This window comes from Chiloscyllium punctatum, chromosome 21 (genome assembly GCF_047496795.1).
Source record: "Chiloscyllium punctatum isolate Juve2018m chromosome 21, sChiPun1.3, whole genome shotgun sequence".
Lineage (NCBI taxonomy): Eukaryota > Metazoa > Chordata > Chondrichthyes > Orectolobiformes > Hemiscylliidae > Chiloscyllium > Chiloscyllium punctatum.
In genome coordinates, this window is record NC_092759.1 from 1,593,037 (window position 1) to 1,611,191 (window position 18,155).

Here is an 18,155-nt window from a genome sequence, read left to right on the forward strand (position 1 = left end):
ATAATTTCTCCTTCTACCGACTTCATATATTAAGTTTTACACAGTTTGCAAACATCACCCATTGCACTCACTTACTGAATTATACAGCACAGATACAGACCCTTCAGTCCAACCTATCCATGCTGACCAGATATGCTAACCTAATCTAGTCACATTTGCCAGGACTGAGCAGATAACCCCCGAAACCATTCCTATTTATGTACCCATCCAGATGCTGTTTAAATTTAGTCATTGTATCAGCCTCCACCACTTCCTCTGGCAGCTTGTTCCAAACACGCACCATCCTCTGTGTGAAAAGATTGCCCCACAATCCCCTTTAAAATTTTTCCCCTCTCACCCTAAACCTGTGCCCTCTAGTTTGGGACTCCCCCACCCCAGAGAAAAGACCACGTACCCTATCCATGGCCCTCATGATTTTATAGACCTCTGTAAGGTCGCCCCTCAGCCTCCGACTCTCCAGGGTAACAGCCCCAGCTTATTCAGCCTTACCCCATAGCTCAAACCACTCAGAGACCATTAAGAGCCCATAAATATATCAACAGAATGAAGACCATCATCCTTGACTTCGAGGATTAGAAACAAAGTTGATGACAGCTCAAATCCTCCAACCCTGGCAACATCCTCGCAAATCTTTTCTGAACCCTTTCGAGTTTCATTACATCCTTCCGATAGGAGGGAGACCAGAATTGCACCCAGCATTCCAAATGTAATTTCTCCATTTTGTAAAACTGATCATTAAACTGATTGAGCGTACCTGTCCCATAACCACCCGATCCTGTGGGACAGAGAAATTGACGTTAACAGTATCAGCGCAGAGTGAATTCAGAATCTACACCTTCAGCATAATCAGCTCAGCAATTCGTACCTTCAGCGCTGCATTAATTACAAATTAATTTTGCTCTTCAAAACATTTAATGAACGATACCATTTATACTTATTTTTGTTTCAATTCATTTATCTCACCTCCATTCTCAGCCGAATTCTAGCTCTCATGCAGCAAAGAGGAAGGTAAAATATAATCATGTCTCTTTCTCCATACTTTATATATTACGTTTTACACAGTTTGCAAACATCACCCTTTGCAATCACCTATCGAATCATACAGCACAGAAAAAGACCCTTTGGTCCAACCTGTCCATGCCAAATATAATCTGAATCTAAAATAGTCCCACCTGCCTGCTCCTGACCCATATCTCTCCAAATGTTTCCTATTCATGTACTTATCCAAATGTGTTTTAAACACTGTACCTGTGCCTGCATCCATCACTTCCTCAGGAAGTTTGTTTCACCCATAAACCAAAAAAATTGCCCCATGTCTTTTTAAAATGTTTCTCCTGTTACCTTTAAAGTATGCCCCGAGTCTTCAAATCCCCCAACCAAGGGAAAATCCCCCAACCTACCATTCACATTATCTATGCCCCTCATGACTTTGTAAATCTCTATAAGGTCACCTCTCAACGTCCTACACTCTCGTGAAAAAAGTCACAGCCAATCCAGCCTCTCCTTATAATTCCATCCCTCCATTCCCAGCAACATCCTGGTAAATCTCTCCAGTTTAATAATATCCTACCTATAACAGGGTGACCGGAACTGGACACAGTACTCCAAAAGAGGCCTCACCAACATCCTGTTCAAACTCAACATGACGTCCCAAATCCTAGAGATGTGCAGGTTAGGTGGATTGGCCATGCTAAATTGCCCATAGTGTTAGGTGGATTAGTCAGGGGTAAATGTAAGGGAGTGGGTCTGGGCAGGCTGCTCTTCGGAGGGTTGGTGTGAGTTTATTGGACAGGACAGAAGGGCCTGTTACCACACTGTAGGAAATCTAATCTAATCTAATCTATACTCATTGTCTGAGCAATGAATGCATGCGTGCTAAACACCTCCTTAATCATCCTGTCTACATGTGATGAAACTTGCACTGAACTATGTACCTGAACCCCCAGGACTCTCTGTTCTACAGCACTCCCCAGGGACCAACCATGAACTGTGTAAGTCCTGTCCAAAGAGGTCACTGGTTTGGGAGGTAGTGCTGAAGGACCCTGGGTAATATGAAATGCGGGATTACAGGGATGGGTTGGGAAGGGGTGGGCTGCTCTTTGGAGGGTCAGTGTGGACCGCCAAATGGCCAATGTCCACACTGTAAGAAATCTATGATTTAGATTCATTCATGGGATAGAGCCATTTAATTTGATGTTAATGTTCTGAGCTGCTGCATAATCTCAAACAATTGCCCTAATGATTGGTCACTATTTTGACTACTCCCTCATTCCTACCTTTACAGTGTTTGGGGAGGGAGATTGAGTTTATGGTCGAGTTTACCCACTGCCCCCACCATCGTCACTACTTTATCGCAGTCACAAAGTGAGAGGTCAGAGCTTGTGATTTCCAGGTGATTGTCATCGTATTTACTAAGGTCCACTGAACGTAGCATTAATTACAAAGTTTCTGCAACATCTTCATGTCACGTGCTCTCTCCTAACAAAATTATCTCTTGACCAATAATTTCAAAGGACGCGGGTTCACTCTTTTACTTCTTTATAACCACAGAGTAGATGCCACATTGCAGGATAATAGGACCATGGTTAACATCAGCTCTCCACCTGAGGTCATAGAGTCATAGAGATGTACAGCACGAAAACAGACATTTTGGTTCAATGCCGACCAAATATCCTAACCTAATCTTGTCTCATTTGCCAGCACTTGGCCCATATCCCTCTAAACCCTTCCTATTCATATACTCATCCAGATGCCTTTTAAATGTTGTAATTGGAACCAGCCTCCACCACTTCCTCTGGCAGCTCGTTCCATACACACACCACCCCCATGTGAAAAAGATGTCCCTTCGATCCCTTGTAAATTTCCCCCTCTCACCCAAAACTGTGCCCTCTAGTTTGGGACTCCCCCACCCCAGGGAAAACACCACTTACCCTATCGTGCCTCTTATGATTTTATAAACCTCTGTAAGGCAACCCCTCAGCCTCCGACGCTCCAGGGAAAAAAAAACCCATGCCGATTCAGCCTTTCCCTATAGCTCAAACCCTCCAACACTGGTAACATCCTTGTAAATCTTCTCTGAACTCTTTCAAGTTTCACAACATCCTTCCGAAAGGAGGGAGACCAGAACATTCCAACATTCCAAATGTCATTTCTCCATTTCATAAAACCGATCATTAAACTGATTGAGCATACCTGTTCCATAACCAGATGATCCTGTGGGACAGAGAAATTGACGTTAACAGTATCAGCACAGAGTGAATTCAGAATCTACACCTTCAGCATAATCAGCTCAGCAATTCGTACATTCAGCGCTGCATTAATTACTAATTAATTTTGCTGTTTAAAACACTTAATGAACATTACCATTTATAATTATTTTTGTTTCCATTCATTCATCTCACCTCTGTTCTCAGCTGAATATCTAACTCTCATGCACCAAAGAAAAAGGTAAAATATAATCATTTCTCCTTCTACCTACTTCATATATTAAGTTTTACACAGTTTGCAAACATCACCCATTGCACTCACTTACTGAATTATACAGCACAGATACAGACCCTTCTGTCGAACTTATCCATGCTGACCAGATATGCTAACCTAATCTAGTCACATTTGCCAGGACTGAGCAGATAACCGCCAAAACCATTCCTATTTAGGTACCCATCCAGATGCTGTTTAAATTTAGACATTGTATCAGCCTCCACCACTTCCTCTGGCAGCTTGTTCCAAACACGCACCATCCTCTGTGTGAAAAGGTTGCCCCACAATCCCCTTTAAAATTTTTCCCCTCTCACCCTAAACCTGTGCCCTCTAGTTTGGGACTCCCCCACCCCAGAGAAAAGACCACGTACCCTATCCATGGCCCTCATGATTTTATAGACCTCTGTAAGGTTGCCCTTCAACCTCTGACTCTCCAGGGTAACAGCCCCAGCTTATTCAGCCTTACCCCATAGCTCAAACCACTCAGAGACCATTAAGAGCCCATAAATATATCAACAGAATGAAGACCAACATCCTTGACTTCGAGGATTAGAAACAAAGTTGATGACAGCTCAAATCCTCCAACCCTGGCAGCATCCTCGCAAATCTTTTCTGAACCCTTTCAAGTTTCACAACATCCTTCCGATAGGAGGGAGACCAGAATTGCACCCAACATTCCAAATGTAATTTCTCCATTTTGTAAAACCGATCAGTAAACTGATTGAGCGTACCTGTCCCATAACCACCCGATCCTGTAGGAAAGAAAAATTGATGTTAACAGTATCAGCGCAGAGTGAATTCAGAATCTACACCTTCAGCATAATCAGCTCAGCAATTCGTACATTCAGCGCTGCATTAATTACTAATTAATTTTGCTGTTTAAAACATTTAATGAACATTACCATTTAATTATTTTTGTTTCCATTCATTCATCTCACCTCTGTTCTCAGCTGAATATCTAACTCTCATGCACCAAAGAAAAAGGTAAAATATAATCATGTCTCTTTCTCCATACTTTATATATTACGTTTTACACAGTTTGCAAACATCACCCTTTGCAATCACCTATCGAATCATACAGTACAGAAAAAGACCCTTTGGTCCAACCTGTCCATGCCAAATATAATCTGAATCTAAAATAGTCCCACTTGCCTACTCCTGACCCATATCTCTCCAAATGTTTCCTATTCATGTACTTATCCAAATGTGTTTTAAACACTGTACCTGTGCCTGCATCCATCACTTCCTCAGGGAGTTTGTTTCACCCACAAACCAAAAACATTGCCCCATGTCTTTTTAAAATGTTTCTCCTGTTACCTTTAAAGTATGCCCTGAGTCTTCAAATCCCCCAACCAAGGGAAAATCCCCGAACCTACCATTCACATTATCTATGCCCCTCATGACTTTGTAAATCTCTATAAGGTCACCTCTCAACGTCCTACACTCTCGTGAAAAAAGTCACAGCCAATCCAGCCTCTCCTTATAATTCCATCCCTCCATTCCCAGCAACATCCTGGTAAATCTCTCCAGTTTAATAATATCCTACCTATAACAGGGTGACCGGAACTGGACACAGTTCTCCAAAAGAGGCCTCACCAACATCCTGTTCAAACTCAACATGACGTCCCAAATCCTAGAGATGTGCAGGTTAGGTGGATTGGCCATGCTAAATTGCCCATAGTGTTAGGTGGATTAGTCAGGGGTAAATGTAAGGGAGTGGGTCTGGGCAGGCTGCTCTTCGGAGGGTTGGTGTGAGTTTGTTGGACAGGACAGAAGGGCCTGTTACCACACTGTAGGAAATCTAATCTAATCTAATCTATACTCATTGTCTGAGCAATGAATGCATGCGTGCTAAACACCTCCTTAATCATCCTGTCTACATGTGATGAAACTTGCACTGAACTATGTACCTGAACTCCCAGGACTCTCTGTTCTACAGCACTCCCCAGGGACCAACCATGAACTGTGTAAGTCCTGTCCAAAGAGGTCACTGGTTTGGGAGGTAGTGCTGAAGGACCCTGGGTAATATGACCTATAATTTGAACTATGAAGGGTGGCACGGTGGCTCAATGGTTAGCACTGCTGCCTCCCAGGACTAGGGACCTGGGTTCGATTCCACCCTTGGGCGACTGTCTGAGTGGAGTTTGTGCATTCACTCTGTGTCCTCCCACACTTCAACAATGTGCAGGTTAGGGTGGATTGGCTACTGTGTCCAGGGATGTAAAGGTTAGGTGGGTTAGCCAGGGGAAATGCGGGATTACAGGGATGGGTTGGGAAGGGGTGGGCTGCTCTTTGGAGGGTCAGTGTGGACCGCCAAATGGCCAATGTCCACACTGTAGGAAATCTATGATTTAGATTCATTCATGGGATAGAGCCATTTAATTTGATGTTAATGTTCTGAGCTGCTGCATAATCTCAAACAATTGCACTAATGATTGGGCACTATTTTGACTTCTCCCTCATTCCTGCGTTTGCAGTATTTGGGGAGGGAGATTCAGTTTATGATCGCGTTTACCCACTGCCCCCACCATCGTCACTACTTTATCGCAGTCACAAAGTGAGAGGTCAGAGCTTGTGATTTCCAGGTGATTGTCATCGTATTTACTAAGGTCCACTGAACGCAGCATTAATTACAAAGTTTCTGCAACATCTTCATGTCATGTGCTCTCTCCTATCAAAATGATCTCTTGACCAATAATTTCAAAGGACGCGGGTTCACTCTTTTACTTCTTTATAACCACAGAGTAGGTGCCACATTGCAGGATAATGGGACCATGGCTCTCCGTCTGAGGTCATAGAGTCATAGAGATGTACAGCACGGAAACAGACATTTTGGTTCAATGCCGACCAAATATCCTAACCTAATCTTGTCTCATTTGCCAGCACTTGGCCCATATCCCTCTAAACCCTTCCTATTCATATACTCATCCAGATGCCTTTTAAATGTTGTAATTGGAACCAGCCTCCACCACTTCCTCTGGCAGCTCGTTCCATACACACACCACCCCCATGTGAAAAAGATGTCCCTTCGATCCCTTGTAAATTTCCCCCTCTCACCCTCAACTGTGCCCTCTAGTTTGGGACTCCCCCACCCCATGGAAAACACCACTTACCCTATCGTGCCTCTTATGATTTTATAAACCTCTGTAAGGCAACCCCTCAGCCTCCGACGCTCCAGGGAAAAAAAAACCCATGCCGATTCAGCCTTTCCCTATAGCTCAAACCCTCCAACACTGGTAACATCCTTGTAAATCTTCTCTGAACTCTTTGAAGCTGCACAACATCCTTCCGATTTCTTCATTTTGTAAAACTGATCATTAAATTGAATGAACGTACCTGTTCCATAACCACCCGATCCTGTGGGACAGAGAAATTGACGTTAACAGTATCAGCACAGAGTGAATTCAGAATCTACACCTTCAGCATAATCAGTTCAGCAATTCGTACATTCAGTGTTGCATTAATTACAAATTAGTTTTGCTCTCTGAAAAATGTAATGAACATTACCATTTATAATTATTTTTGTTTCAATTCATTCATCTCATCTTCATTCTCAGCTGAATATCGAACTCTCATGCACCAAAGAAGAAGGTAAAATATAATCATTTCTCCTTCTTCATGCTCTATATATTAATGTTTACACAGTTTGCAAACATCACCCTTTGCACTTACTTATCGAATCATACAGCACAGAAGCAGACCCTTCGGTCCAACTTGTCCATGCTGACCAGATATCCGAACGTAATCTAGTCCCATTTGCCAGAACTGAGCCAATATCCCTTGAAACCCTTCTTATTCATATACTCATCCAGATGCCTTTTAAATGTTGTCATTGTACCAGCCTCCACCAATTCCTCTGGCAGCTGGTTCCATACATGTACCACTCTCTGCAAGAAAATGTTGCCCCTTAGGTCCCTTTAAAGTTTTTCCCTTCTCATCCTAAACCCGTGCCCTCTAGGTCAGGACTCCTTCACCCCAGGGAAAAGGCCACTTACCCTATCCATGCCCCTCATGATTTTATAAACTCTGTAAGGTCACCTCTCAGCCTCCGACTCTCCAGGGAAAACAGCCCTAGCCTTTTCAGCCTCTTCCCTATAGCTCAAACCACTCAAAGACCATTGAGAGCCCGTAAATATATCAACAGAGTGAAGACCATCATTCTTGACTGTGAGGGTTTGAAACGACGATGATGACAGCTCAAACCCTCCAACCCTGGCAAAATCATTGGAAATCTTTTCTGAACCCTTTCAAGTTTCACAACATCCTTCCAATGGGAGGAAAACCTGAATAGCAACCAATGTTCCAAAAGTCATTCCTTCGTTTTGTAAAACTGATCATTAAACTGAATGAGCATACCTGTTCCATAACCACCCGATCCTGTGGGACAGAGAAATTGATGTTAACAGTATCAGAGCAGAGTGAATTTACACCTTCAGCATAATCAGTTCAGCAATTCAGTGTTGTATTAATTACAAATGAAGTTTGCTCTTTAAAACATTGAATGAACATTACCATTTATAATTATTTTTGTTTCCATTCATTCATCTCACCTTCTGTTCTCAGCTGAATATCTAACTCTCATGCACCAAAGAGGAAGGTAAAATATAATCATTTTCCTTCTTCATGCTCTATATATTAATGTTTACACAGTTTGCAAAGATCACCCTTTGCACTTACCTATCGAGTCATACAGCACAGAAACAGAGCTTTTGGTCCAACTAGTCCGTGTGAAACATAATCTGAATCTAAATTAGTCCCACTTGCCTGCTCCTGTCCCATACCCCTCCAACCCTTTCCTATTCCTGGACTTATCCAAATATCTTTTAAACACTGTACCTGTACCTGCATCCATCACTTCCTCAGGAAGTTCGTTTCACACACAAACCACTTTCTGCATCAAAAAAATTTGCCCCATCATGTCTTTGTTAAATCTTTCTGCTGTTATTTTAGAAATATGCCCCTAGTCTTAAAATCCCCCACCCTCGGGGAAAGCCACCTGCCATTCACATTATCTATACTCTTCATGGCTTTATAACCCTCTATGAGGTCACCTCTCAACTACTTACACTAGAGTGAAAAAAGTCCCAGCCTATCCAGCGTCTCCTTATAACGCAAACCCTCCATTCCCAGCAACCTTCTGGTAAATCTCTCCAGTTTATTGATATCCTTCCTATAACAGGGCGACCAGAACTGGACACAGCACTCCAAAACAGACCTCACCAACGTCTTGTTCAAACTCAACATGATGTCCCAATACCTATACTCATTGTCTGAGCAATGAATGCAAGCGTGTTAAACACCTTTTTAACCATCCTGACTACATGTAACCCAACTTTCACTGAAATATGTACCTGAACCCCTAGGTCTCTCTATTCAACAGCACTCCCCAAGGTCCTACCATTAACTGTGTAAGTCCTGCCCAAAAAGGTCACTGGTTTGGGACGTAGTGCTGAAGAATCCTGGGTAATATGACCTATAACTTGATCTATGAAGGGAGGCATGTTGGCTCAGTGGTTAGCACTGCTGCCTCCCAGGACTAGGGACTGGGTTCAATTCCACCCTTCGGTGACTCTCTCTGTGGAGTTTGCACATTCACTCTGTGTCTGCATGGGTTTCCTCCCACAATTCAATGATGTGCAAATTAGGGTGGATTGGCCATGGGAAATCGTGTTCAGGGATGTACAGGCTCGGTGGGTTAGCCTGGGGAAGTGCGGGATTACGGGTATGGGGTCAGAATGGGTGGGATCCTCTTCTGAGGGTATGTGTGGATCAATGGGCAGAATGGCTAGCTTCCACACTGTAGGGAGTCTATGATTTGGCTTCACTCATGGGATAGAGACATTTAATTTAATGTTAATGCTCTGAGCCGCTACATAATCTCAAACAATTTCATTAATGATTGAGCACTCTTTTGACTTCTCCCTCATTCCTACGTTTGCAGACTTTGGGGAGGGAGATTGAGTTTATGATAGAGTTTACCCACTGTCCCCACCGTCATCATCAGTTTATCGCAATCACAAAGTCAGAGGTCAGAGGTTGTGATTATCGGGCTACTGTCATCGTATTTACTAAGGCCCACTATACGTACCGTTAATTACAAAGTTTCTGCAACATCTTTATGTCATGTGCTCTCTGCTATCAAATGTATCTCTCAACCATTAATTTTTAAGGAAGGTTGTACATCCCATTACTTCTTTGTAACCACAGAGTAGATGTCACATTTCAGGATAATGGGACCATGGCTAACATCAGCTCTCCATTCTATGTCACAGAGTCATAGAGATGTACAGCATGGAAACAGACTCTTCAGTCCAATGTGTCCATGCCAACCAGATATCCGAACCTAATCTCGTCCCATTTGCCAGAACTGAGCCGATATCCCTTGAAACCCTTCCTATTCATGTACCCATCCAGATGCCTTTTAAATGTTGTCATTGTACCAGCCTCCACCACTTCCTCTGGCAGCTGGTTCCATACATGTACCACTCTCTGCAAGAAAATGTTGCCCCTTAGGTCCCTTTAACGTTTTTCCCTTCTCACCCTAAACCCGTGCCCTCTAGTTCAGGACTCCTTCACCCCAGAGAAAAGGCCACTTACCCTATCCATGCCCCTCATGATTTTATAAACTCTGTAAGGTCACCTCTCAGCCTCCGACTCTCCAGGGAAAACAGCCCTAGCCTATTCAGCCTCTTCCCTATAGCTCAAACCACTCAAAGACCATTGAGAGCCCGTAAATATATCAACAGAGTGAAGACCGTCATTCTTGACTTTGAGGGTTTGAAACGACGATGATGACAGCTCAAACCCTCCAACCCTGGCAAAATCATTGGAAATCTTTTCTGAACCCTTTCAAGTTTCACAACATCCTTCCAATGGGAGGAAAACCGGAATAGCAACCAATGTTCCAAAAGTCATTCCTTCGTTTTGTAAAACTGATCATGAAACTGAATGAGCATACCTGTTCCATAACCACCCGATCCTGTGGGACAGAGAAATTGATGTTAACAGTATCAGAGCAGAGTGAATTTACACCTTCAGCATAATCAGTTCAGCAATTCAGTGTTGTATTAATTACAAATGAAGTTTGCTCTTTAAAACATTGAATGAACATTACCATTTATAATTATTTTTGTTTCCATTCATTCATCTCACCTTCTGTTCTCAGCTGAATATCTAACTCTCATGCACCAAAGAGGAAGGTAAAATATAATCATTTTCCTTCTTCATGCTCTATATATTAATGTTTACACAGTTTGCAAACATCACCCTTTGCACTTACCTATCGAGTCATACAGCACAGAAACAGAGCTTTTGGTCCAATCAGTCCGTGTGAAACATAATCTGAATCTAAATTAGTCCCACTTGCCTGCTCCTGCCCCATACCCCTCCAACCCTTTCCTATTCATGTACTTCTCCAAATATCTTTTAAACACTGTACCTGTACCTGTATCCATCACTACCTCGGGAAGTTCATTTCACACACAAACCACTCTCTGCATCAAAAAAATTTGCCCCCTCATGTCTTTGTTAAATCTTTCTGCTGTTATTTTAGAAATATGCCCCTAGTCTTAAAATCCCCCACCCTCGGGGAAAGCCACCTGCCATTCACATTATCTATGCTCTTCATGGCTTTATAACCCTCTATGAGGTCACCTCTCAACTACTTACACTAGAGTGAAAAAAGTCCCAGCCTATCCAGCGTCTCCTTATAACGCAAACCCTCCATTCCCAGCAACCTTCTGGTAAATCTCTCCAGTTTATTGATATCCTTCCTATAACAGGGCGACCAGAACTGGACACAGCACTCCAAAACAGACCTCACCAACGTCTTGTTCAAACTCAACATGACGTCCCAATACCTATACTCATTGTCTGAGCAATGAATGCAAGCGGGTTAAACACCTTTTTAACCATCCTGACTACATGTAACCCAACTTTCACTGAAATATGTACCTGAACCCCTAGGTCTCTCTATTCAACAGCACTCCCCAAGGTCCTACCATTAACTGTGTAAGTCCTGCCCAAAAAGGTCACTGGTTTGGGACGTAGTGCTGAAGAATCCTGGGTAATATGACCTATAACTTGATCTATGAAGGGAGGCATGTTGGCTCAGTGGTTAGCACTGCTGCCTCCCAGGACCAGGGACTGGGTTCAATTCCACCCTTCGGTGACTCTCTCTGTGGAGTTTGCACATTCACTCTGTGTCTGCATGGGTTTCCTCCCACAATTCTATGATGTGCAAATTAGGGTGGATTGGCCATGGGAAATCGTGTTCAGGGATGTACAGGCTCGGTGGGTTAGCCTGGGGAAGTGCGGGATTACGGGTATGGGGTCAGAATGGGTGGGATCCTCTTCTGAGGGTATGTGTGGATCAATGGGCAGAATGGCTAGCTTCCACACTGTAGGGAGTCTATGATTTGGCTTCACTCATGGGATAGAGACATTTAATTTAATGTTAATGCTCTGAGCCGCTACATAATCTCAAACAATTTCATTAATGATTGAGCACTCTTTTGACTTCTCCCTCATTCCTACGTTTGCAGACTTTGGGGAGGGAGATTGAGTTTATGATAGAGTTTACCCACTGTCCCCACCGTCATCATCAGTTTATCGCAATCACAAAGTCAGAGGTCAGAGGTTGTGATTATCGGGCTACTGTCATCGTATTTACTAAGGCCCACTATACGTACCGTTAATTACAAAGTTTCTGCAACATCTTTATGTCATGTGCTCTCTGCTATCAAATGTATCTCTCAACCATTAATTTTTAAGGAAGGTTGTACATCCCATTACTTCTTTGTAACCACAGAGTAGATGTCACATTTCAGGATAATGGGACCATGGCTAACATCAGCTCTCCATTCTATGTCACAGAGTCATAGAGATGTACAGCATGGAAACAGACTCTTCAGTCCAATGTGTCCATGCCAACCAGATATCCGAACCTAATCTCGTCCCATTTGCCAGAACTGAGCCAATATCCCTTGTAACCCTTCCTATTCATGTACCCATCCAGATGCCTTTTAAATGTTGTCATTGTACCAGCCTCCACCACTTCCTCTGGCAGCTGGTTCCATACATGTACCACTCTCTGCAAGAAAATGTTGCCCCTTAGGTCCCTTTAACGTTTTTCCCTTCTCACCCTAAACCCGTGCCCTCTAGTTCAGGACTCCTTCACCCCAGACAAAAGGCCACTTACCCTATCCATGCCCCTCATGATTTTATAAACTCTGGAAGGTCACCTCTCAGCCTCCGACTCTCCAGGGAAAACAGCCCTAGCCTATTCAGCCTCTTCCCTATAGCTCAAACCACTCAAAGACCATTGAGAGCCCGTAAATATATCAACAGAGTGAAGACCGTCATTCTTGACTTTGAGGGTTTGAAACGACGATGATGACAGCTCAAACCCTCCAACCCTGGCAAAATCATTGGAAATCTTTTCTGAACCCTTTCAAGTTTCACAACATCCTTCCAATGGGAGGAAAACCTGAATAGCAACCAATGTTCCAAAAGTCATTCCTTCGTTTTGTAAAACTGATCATGAAACTGAATGAGCATACCTGTTCCATAACCACCCGATCCTGTGGGACAGAGAAATTGATGTTAACAGTATCAGAGCAGAGTGAATTTACACCTTCAGCATAATCAGTTCAGCAATTCAGTGTTGTATTAATTACAAATGAAGTTTGCTCTTTAAAACATTGAATGAACATTACCATTTATAATTATTTTTGTTTCCATTCATTCATCTCACCTTCTGTTCTCAGCTGAATATCTAACTCTCATGCACCAAAGAGGAAGGTAAAATATAGTCATTTTCCTTCTTCATGCTCTATATATTAATGTTTACACAGTTTGCAAACATCACCCTTTGCACTTACCTATCGAGTCATACAGCACAGAAACAGAGCTTTTGGTCCAATCAGTCCGTGTGAAACATAATCTGAATCTAAATTAGTCCCACTTGCCTGCTCCTGCCCCATACCCCTCCAACCCTTTCCTATTCATGTACTTCTCCAAATATCTTTTAAACACTGTACCTGTACCTGTATCCATCACTACCTCGGGAAGTTCATTTCACACACAAACCACTTTCTGCATCAAAAAAATTTGCCCCCTCATGTCTTTGTTAAATCTTTCTGCTGTTATTTTAGAAATATGCCCCTAGTCTTAAAATCCCCCACCCTCGGGGAAAGCCACCTGCCATTCACATTATCTATGCTCTTCATGGCTTTATAACCCTCTATGAGGTCACCTCTCAACTACTTACACTAGAGTGAAAAAAGTCCCAGCCTATCCAGCGTCTCCATATAACGCAAACCCTCCATTCCCAGCAACCTTCTGGTAAATCTCTCCAGTTTATTGATATCCTTCCTATAACAGGGCGACCAGAACTGGACACAGCACTCCAAAACAGACCTCACCAACGTCTTGTTCAAACTCAACATGACGTCCCAATACCTATACTCATTGTCTGAGCAATGAATGCAAGCGTGTTAAACACCTTTTTAACCATCCTGACTACATGTAACCCAACTTTCACTGAAATATGTACCTGAACCCCTAGGTCTCTCTATTCAACAGCACTCCCCAAGGTCCTACCATTAACTGTGTAAGTCCTGCCCAAAAAGGTCATTGGTTTGGGACGTAGTGCTGAAGAATCCTGGGTAATATGACCTATAACTTGATCTATGAAGGGAGGCATGTTGGCTCAGTGGTTAGCACTGCTGCCTCCCAGGACCAGGGACTGGGTTCAATTCCACCCTTCGGTGACTCTCTCTGTGGAGTTTGCACATTCACTCTGTGTCTGCATGGGTTTCCTCCCACAATTCAATGATGTGCAAATTAGGGTGGATTGGCCATGGGAAATCGTGTTCAGGGATGTACAGGCTCGGTGGGTTAGCCTGGGGAAGTGCGGGATTACGGGTATGGGGTCAGAATGGGTGGGATCCTCTTCTGAGGGTATGTGTGGATCAATGGGCAGAATGGCTAGCTTCCACACTGTAGGGAGTCTATGATTTGGCTTCACTCATGGGATAGAGACATTTAATTTAATGTTAATGCTCTGAGCCGCTACATAATCTCAAACAATTTCATTAATGATTGAGCACTCTTTTGACTTCTCCCTCATTCCTACGTTTGCAGACTTTGGGGAGGGAGATTGAGTTTATGATAGAGTTTACCCACTGTCCCCACCGTCATCATCAGTTTATCGCAATCACAAAGTCAGAGGTCAGAGGTTGTGATTATCGGGCTACTGTCATCGTATTTACTAAGACCCACTATACGTACCGTTAATTACAAAGTTTCTGCAACATCTTTATGTCATGTGCTCTCTGCTATCAAATGTATCTCTCAACCATTAATTTTTAAGGAAGGTTGTACATCCCATTACTTCTTTGTAACCACAGAGTAGATGTCACATTTCAGGATAATGGGACCATGGCTAACATCAGCTCTCCATTCTATGTCACAGAGTCATAGAGATGTACAGCATGGAAACAGACTCTTCAGTCCAATGTGTCCATGCCAACCAGATATCCGAACCTAATCTCGTCCCATTTGCCAGAACTGAGCCGATATCCCTTGAAACCCTTCCTCTTCATGTACCCATCCAGATGCCTTTTAAATGTTGTCATTGTACCAGCCTCCACCACTTCCTCTGGCAGCTGGTTCCATACATGTTCCACTCTCTGCAAGAAAATGTTGCCCCTTAGGTCCCTTTAACGTTTTTCCCTTCTCACCCTAAACCCGTGCCCTCTAGTTCAGGACTCCTTCACCCCAGAGAAAAGGCCACTTACCCTATCCATGCCCCTCATGATTTTATAAACTCTGTAAGGTCACCTCTCAGCCTCCGACTCTCCAGGGAAAACAGCCCTAGCCTATTCAGCCTCTTCCCTATAGCTCAAACCACTCAAAGACCATTGAGAGCCCGTAAATATATCAACAGAGTGAAGACCGTCATTCTTGACTTTGAGGGTTTGAAACGACGATGATGACAGCTCAAACCCTCCAACCCTGGCAAAATCATTGGAAATCTTTTCTGAACCCTTTCAAGTTTCACAACATCCTTCCAATGGGAGGAAAACCTGAATAGCAACCAATGTTCCAAAAGTCATTCCTTCGTTTTGTAAAACTGATCATTAAACTGAATGAGCATACCTGTTCCATAACCACCCGATCCTGTGGGACAGAGAAATTGATGTTAACAGTATCAGAGCAGAGTGAATTTACACCTTCAGCATAATCAGTTCAGCAATTCAGTGTTGTATTAATTACAAATGAAGTTTGCTCTTTAAAACATTGAATGAACATTACCATTTATAATTATTTTTGTTTCCATTCATTCATCTCACCTTCTGTTCTCAGCTGAATATCTAACTTTCATGCAGCAAAGAGGAAGGTAAAATATAATCATTTTCCTTCTTCATGCTCTATATATTAATGTTTACACAGTTTGCAAACATCACCCTTTGCACTTACCTATCGAGTCATACAGCACAGAAACAGAGCTTTTGGTCCAATCAGTCCGTGTGAAACATAATCTGAATCTAAATTAGTCCCACTTGCCTGCTCCTGCCCCATACCCCTCCAACCCTTTCCTATTCATGTACTTCTCCAAATATCTTTTAAACACTGTACCTGTACCTGTATCCATCACTTCCTCGGGAAGTTCATTTCACACACAAACCACTCTCTGCATCAAAAAAATTTGCCCCCTCATGTCTTTGTTAAATCTTTCTGCTGTTATTTTAGAAATATGCCCCTAGTCTTAAAATCCCCCACCCTCGGGGAAAGCCACCTGCCATTCACATTATCTATGCTCTTCATGGCTTTATAACCCTCTATGAGGTCACCTCTCAACTACTTACACGAGAGTGAAAAAAGTCCCAGCCTATCCAGCGTCTCCTTATAACGCAAACCCTCCATTCCCAGCAACCTTCTGGTAAATCTCTCCAGTTTATTGATATCCTTCCTATAACAGGTCGACCAGAACTGGACACAGCACTCCAAAAGAGGCCTCACCAACGTCTTGTTCAAACTCAACATGACGTCCCGATGCCTATACTCATTGTCTGAGCAATGAATGCAAGCATGTTAAACACCTTCTTAACCATCCTGACTACATGTGACCCAACTTTCACTGAACTATGTACCTGAACCCCTAGGTCTCTCTATTCAACAGCACTCCCCAAGGTCCTACCATTAACTGTGTAAGTCCTGCCCGAAAAGGTCATTGGTTTGGGACGTAGTGCTGAAGAATCCTGGGTAATATGACCTAGAACTTGATCTATGAAGGGAGGCATGTTGGCTCAGTGGTTAGCACTGCTGCCTCCCAGGACTAGGGACCTGGGTTCGATTCCACCCTTCGGTGACTCTCTCTGTGGAGTTTGCACATTCACTCTGTGTCTGCATGGGTTTCCTCCCACAATTCAATAATGTGCAAATTAGGGTGGATTGGCCATGGGAAATCGTGTTCAGGGATGTACAGGCTCGGTGGGTTAGCCTGGGGAAGTGCGGGATTACGGGGATGGGGTCAGTATGGGTGGGATCCTCTTCTGAGGGTATGTGTGGATCAATGGGCAGAATGGCCAGCTTCCACACTGTAGGGAATCTATGATTTGGCTTCACTCATGGGATAGAGACATTTAATTTAATGTTAATGCTCTGAGCTGCTACATAATCTCAAACAATTTCATTAATGATTGAGCACTATTTTGACTTCTCCCTCATTCCTACGTTTGCAGACTTTGGGGAGGGAGATTGAGTTTATGATAGAGTTTACCCACTGCCCCCACCGTCATCATCAGTTTATCGCAATCACAAAGTCAGAGGTCAGAGCTTGTGATTATCGGGCTACTGTCATCGTATTTATTAAGGCCCACTATACGTACCGTTAATTATAAAGTTTCTGCAACATCTTGATGTCATGTGCTCTCTGCTATCAAATGTATCTCTCAACCATTAATTTTTAAGGAAGGTTGTACATTCCATTACTTCTTTGTAACCACAGAGTAGATGTCACATTTCAGGATAATGGGACAATGGCTAACATCAGCTCTCCATTCTATGTCACAGAGTCATAGAGATGTACAGCATGGAAACAGACTCTTCAGTCCAATGTGTCCATGCCAACCAGATATCCGAACCTAATCTCGTCCCATTTGCCAGCACTTGGCCAATATCCCTCCAACCCTTTCCTATTTATGTACTTCCCCAAATATCTTTTAAACGCTGTACCTGTACCTGCGTCCACCACTTCCTCAGCAAGTTTGTTTCACGCACCAGCCACTCTCTGTGTAAAAAAAAATCGCCCTCATATCTTTTTTACATCATTCTCCTGTTCCTATAAAACTGTACCCTCCTAGTCTTCAAATCCCTCACCCAAGGGAAAAAAAAACACCTGCCATTCACCTTATTTATGCCCCTCATGACTTTATAAACCTCTATAAGGTCGCCTCTCAATATCCTACACTTGAGTGAAAAAGTCCCAGCCAATCGAGCCTCTCCCTGTATTATTCCAATCTCAAAGTTCGAGAGCAGCACTTTCCCAGACAGGGTTTAATATTTACAGTCACTATATTTCACAGGGATTGCTAAACGTCTCCATCAATTACAATGTTTGATCAAAGACTTTTCTTTTGTGACTGCTGTAAGTTGAAGAGCAGGAACTT

The 18,155-nt window shown here is 43.1% G+C and overlaps 1 long non-coding RNA gene across 1 annotated transcript; it reads right to left on the bottom strand.

Annotated features, from left to right (window-relative positions):
* Window positions 1–753: 753 nt before the first annotated feature.
* On the bottom strand, window positions 754–4,233 carry LOC140492355 (uncharacterized). The gene is made up of 3 exons (XR_011963540.1): window positions 4,212–4,233; window positions 3,193–3,213; window positions 754–775 (listed from the first exon to the last, which is right to left on the bottom strand). It is a non-coding gene; the product is annotated as an uncharacterized lncRNA (long non-coding RNA).
* Between the last annotated feature and the right edge of the window lie 13,922 nt (window positions 4,234–18,155).